Here is a 6000-nt window from a genome sequence, read left to right as displayed (position 1 = left end):
CCAGGTCACAGCAAATATAGATTTCAAGAGGACTTTGCTTCATTGGGAAATAGCAATATTATTGCATTTAAATAACAGTTTACATGTGTCATTTTGAAATGAACTTCTCTGCCCGTAGACCAAAGGGCCTGGAGCCATCAACAAGAAGAGCACACTTTTTCAACAAGAGCTTAAAACACTTCAGTGAGATTCTCTTCTCTTCCACTCTTCCCTATGTGTATTTGCAGAACCTTTACCCCAACTCAGACAGTACTCTACCTCCAATATTTTATTAGCCAATATTTTTATTGAGTTGAACTTTAAACAACATCTGGACAAACACTTGAATTATAATGCATATAGCAGTTTATAGCTCAAGGACTGGCCAATGGGAAGCGTACTTAATGACCAGCATGCTGCCTGTACTCTAGGTGTTTATGTACACGGAGATTTATGGGAATTGGTGAGGTACTTTATCTGAATATTTTATATGATGCATTCTTTGGTTGTGATTATCAATGGAATGTTAATCTTGGCTGTTTATTGCACAACTGCATATATTGCTAAATGTTTCACTGAGCTATTGTAAGTCAAGTACCTCCATGCGGGTCTACAGTGACATATAAGCTGGGCCTGTCGATCTTTGGTATGAATTGAAGGCACTATATCTGTAATCAGTTGTAATCTCATCTCCCAATCTGTTCAATGCTCTGTCAGAGAACAAATGCTGCATGTCGCAATGTTATAATGGTGTGATCATGGCTTTCATGGATACGGTTTTGTGGTGACATTTCTCCATTTGGTCATATTGCCCCTTGTCCTGGATTGGACTGGAAAAGCAGGGGATTAAAGATCAATTATCTTGATACCATAATAGAGAACTTCCTGGAATACACTGCATGGAAATGTCAATAGGGTATGAGGAAAGTACAGGATTTGGCTGAGCAAACATGGGTTTATAAAAGGGAAACTATATTTAAAAATCTGTTAGCATTCAAGGTTGTAACTGTCAGAATGGATATGGTGTGCTTGGACTTTCAGAGGGGATTCAATAAAATGTCTCACAAGAGATTATTGAGCAAAATTGGACCATGATACCTTAAGATTACTAAACCAGCTAATAGAATGTGGGCACTTATTTCAAGAGATATTAGAGTAGAAACTTTGGAGCGTTTTGATGCAACTTTACAGAACACTGGTGAGATTGCACCTGGAGTACCTTACACAGTTTTGGTCTTCTTATTTAAGGAAGGGTGTGGTTGAATTGGAAGGAGTGTCGGAGGGGATCACTGGGTTGGTTCTTGAGATGAAGGGACTTGTGTACAAAGGAAAGGTGGACAGAATGGGTCTATATTTGTATTCTATATTTGAGATCGTATTGAGTTAACCATAAGTAAGGTACTAGAAGACTTGGTGATAGCTGAAGTCATGACTAATGATGCAAGCCAGTGAGTCTTATATCAGTGGTGGGGTAGTTTTTGGAAGGTCTCTAAGATTCAGGAGTTACTTGCATTTCAAAATGCCAGAATGTATCAGGGATAAACAGAATGGCTGTAGGTATGGGAAATCTTATCTCCAGAATTAGCTTTAGCTTTTTCTTTTGCCCCCAGAGCCGACCAGAGGACTGATGGGCTCAGGGCACTAGATATTGTCTCACGTGAATTTTAGAAAGGCTTTTGACAAACTCTAGCATGGTAGGCTGTTCTGATCCAAAAAGTTGGACCATGGGATCCAGGGGATACAAATTGGAGGTGGTAGGAGGCAGAGGGTGGTAGATGAGGCTTGTTTTTCGGACTGGAGGACTGCGACCAGTGATGCACCACAGAGATCGGTGCTTGGTCCTCCATTATTTATCATATGTATTCATGATTTAGATATGAATATATATGACATGATTTGAATATTTGCAGAAGATACCAAAGTTGATGGTATAGTGAACAGTAGGCAGATGGAATTTAATTCAGATATGAATGAGGTGCTATGAAGTCGATATGAATGGAGAGTGATGTTGAACAGAGACACCTTTGGGTAGAAGTACATACTGTAGTTCCCTGCAAGTAACAACATAGGTAGTTTCACAGACTTCTTGTCATTGGGTGAAAAGTGTTGGGATGTCATGTTCAAGTTGTAGGAGACATTGGTTTCCAGTTTAAGATGGTGCAACTGAAGGTGACTGACAGCTTTCTGGTAGTTTGCAAGGCAAGAAATTCAACTAAAAAAAAAATACCACCTTTTCTCAAGTAAATTGTAGTAAACTATCATGACAAACAATGAAGAGGTGAGCGAAGCTGAAGCAAATTCAAAGGATGAACAAGATCAGCACAGGTAGGAGTTGGAATGAGTGATTCAAAGAGAAGTCGTTGATGCAGAAGAGTTTCGATCCCGTCCAACTAACACAGGCGCGAAGTTGGATTGCCCTAAGTGCCGAGCCAATTTGGAGGGGTTGAGAATGGCTTCGGACTGGGCGCTGTGGTCTAGGCCTGGGTCCTAATGGGAGGCATGACCCCGCTGTTTGGACAATACAAACACCGGTCTGGATAGACTGAAAAAGCAGGGAGTCAGGTCTGGAGGCAAGTCAGGCTGGTTTTGCTCACTCTCCTGCAATGTTCACTCCTCCATCCACGACACTGAGGTGAGGCTGCCCCAGCAGCTGTGCTTTGTGTCTGCGAGCTTCGTGGCAATTTCCCCCTCCACCAGTATGATGAGCTGACACCGAGGCTTGAGCGTACTGCAGGGATTCAGATCTAAGGACTCAATTTGGTTTGGAAAGCTGTGCTCCCTTCCATTGTTTGCGAGATCTGTGTTTTTTTCCCCTTTTTCTCTGCGCATAGGATGTTGGTCTTTATTATTTTGTTTAATTGGGTTCTTTCAGGTTTCCTGCTTTGTGGCTGCCTGTAAGCAAACAAAATCTCAAGGTTGCATAGTTTATACATTCTTTGATAACAAATGTACTTTGGACATTGGTTTTGGATGCACGCTGGGTATTGTGTGAATTTCTAGTCACCTCATTCCAGGAAGGATGTAGTTAAGATAGAGAAAATGCAGAAAAGATTCACAAGGATGTTGGCTGGATTAGAGGGCTTAAGTTATTAGGAGAGATTAGATATGCTAAACCTTGGACATAAGGGCAGAGAGGTGACAAAAGAGGTATATAAAATTATGAGAGGCATAGATAGGGTAAAAAGCCATACTCTGTTCTCATTGTAAGTATGTGTAAAACTACAGGGCACAGATTTAAAATGAGAGGAAGAAATTTTAAATGATGGAACATTTTTTGACACAAAGATTAGTTTGTATTTGGAACGAGCTGCCAGACAGGGACAGTAACAACACTTATGAGTGTTCGGGACAGGATTTTGAATGAGACCAAATCCATTCATTTCACTGCTCAAGGAGTGACCTGGGTGGTGCTGACACAGTAGACAGTCGAGTCATGAACTTAGCCAAATAAGTCACCATCCCCAAGAAATGTCTCACCTCCTCCTTGTTTTGGGGCCTCTCAATGGTTGACGTCTTTCTTGGGTCTGGTTTCACTCCCTCTTCAGATATGACATCTCCTATGAAAATCAGGTTTTAACACCAAACTCACATTTCTCTTTATTTAATTTCAGATTGACGCTTTGTGTCATGCCAAGCTCCTTTCTCAGTCGTGTGTCATGTTCTTAGACGATAAAGTCGTCTATCATGGTCTCAAAACCAGGTATGCCTTCAAAGATTATGTAGATGGTTTTATAGTAGACTTCTGGTGTGTACAGAATCTCACACACTGGTCGAAGAACGTGATATTTTCTCTGTGGTATGTTAAAACTGCATAGTCTCGAACTTGCCTGATCTGCCAAAATCCAGTCAAATTTGCTAAACCACTTGGCTCCTGCAAAGCAGCACATGACCTCTCCCCATGTTGGCAATTTAAAATGCTCTCGCTTGATGGCTTTATTGAAATCTCTTGGGTCTCTAGACATAGCCACAATGCTCCACTTTTCTTTTTCACAATAACCAGTGAGCTCACCCAGTCTGCAGGTTCTTCAATTTTCTGCATGACATTTATCCGTTCCAAGCGTGCTAGTTCTTGTTTAAGTTTGTCTCTAAGTGCAAATAGAACTTTCCTGCATGCATGGACAGCAGGAGCAACTGTCTCACCTACGTGAATTTTGTGTACGTCAGGTAAGCATCCGAGCCCCTCAAAGACATCTGTGTACTCTTTCATGAGTGAAATGTGGTCATAGTTGGACTGCGAAGCCACTGCAATAACTCTTTTGACCAGATTGAGCTTTTCACATGCACTCAGACCTAATACTAGCTGTACTTGCTTTTCTACCACCAGTAGCCGTGCCTTTAGGTGCTGCTTGTGCTTGAAGGTCACTATACAGCCCCCTTTAACTGGAATGATCTCCCCTGTATAGCCTGTCAATTTTAACTTCACCAGGTAAATGTTGTTCTTTATTCTGAGAGTACTGTAATCATCCATGGGTAACAAATTCACTGGGCTCTGGTGTCACACTTGAATGGAATTACTGTGTCATTCACAGTCACTGGAATGACCCATTCTGTTTTACCAGCACCAGCAGTCTGAAGAGAATGCACAAAATGTCCTCAGCAACCATGTGCACCTTTCTCTTGATAGCCTCAGCTTTGCAGCACTTTGCAAAATGATTTTTCTTTCCACAATTATTGCAGGACTCTCTATAAGTAGGACACATCTTTGGGATATGCCTACCTCCACATTCACTGTTTGAGCCTCCCTCTTTGCTTTGCTTTGGGAAACACCTTGTGCTCTGCCCCTCCGTTTTCACAGAATGCACTGTTGTTTTGGCCCTGTGCAGCTCCTTAGCTTGTGCTTGTGTGGTCTCTGCTGGTCTACATATATCCACAGCCTTTTCCAGTGTCAAATCTTTTTCGTGAAACAATCTTTCTCCGAGAACATTATCTGGGAGTCTCTAACTAGTAAGTTTCTCAAATCTCCAAACTCACAGGGCTTAATCAGCATTTGAAGCTCAGCTAAGTATTGGTCAAAGCTAACACCTTGTTTCTGATTACAGGGGGGGAAAAAATCTCTCAAATTAAATGCTTTTACTTGGGACAAAATACTCAAATTTTGTCATCAGTGTCCAATGTAAAGGTTACCTCATCAATTTGAAAGCTGTTATTGATGTCCAAAGCATCTTTGCCAGATACATGTAGAAAAATAGAATGTTTCATCAGCCCCTCCTGTTCTGCTAGCCGCTAAATATAAAACCCCATTTCCAGAAAAGTTGGGATATTTTCCAAAATGCAATAAAAACAAAAATCTGTGATATGTTAATTCACGTGAACCTTTATTTAACTGACAAAAGTACAAAGAAAAGATTTTCAATAGCTTTACTGACCAACTTAATTGTATTTTGTAAATATACACAAATTTAGAATTTGAAGGCTGCAACACACTCAACAAAAGTTGGGACAGAGGCATGTTTACCATTGTATTACATCACCTTTCCTTTTAATAACACTTTTTAATTGTTTTGGAACTGAGGATACTAATTGTAGTAGATTTGCAATTAGATTTGCAAAATTTTGTCCATTCTTGCTTGATATAAGACTTCAGCTGCTCAACAGTCCGTGGTCTCTGTTGTTTGATTCTCCTCTTCATGATACGCCATACATTTTCAATAGGAGATAGATCTGGACTGGCAGCAGGCCAGTCAAGCACACGCACTCTGTGTCTACAAACCCACGCTGTTGTAGCCCGTGTAGAATGTGGTCTGGCATTGTCCTGCTGAAATAAGCATGGACGTCGCGGGAAGAGACTTCGCCTTGATGGCAACACGTCTCTCTAAAATCCTAATATATGCCTCAGAGTCAATGGTACCTTCACATACATGCAACTCACCCATGCCGTGGGCACTGATGCACCCCCATACCATCACAGATGCTGGCTTTTGCACCTTTCGCTGATAACGATCAGGATGGTCATTTTCATCTTTGGCACGGAGAACTCGACGCCCGTTTTTTCCAAAAACTAGCTGAAATGTGGACTCATCT

The sequence above is a fragment of the Hemitrygon akajei genome, chromosome 16 (genome assembly GCF_048418815.1).
Source record: "Hemitrygon akajei chromosome 16, sHemAka1.3, whole genome shotgun sequence".
Taxonomy (NCBI): domain Eukaryota; kingdom Metazoa; phylum Chordata; class Chondrichthyes; order Myliobatiformes; family Dasyatidae; genus Hemitrygon; species Hemitrygon akajei.
Note: the sequence above shows the minus strand (reverse complement) of the source record.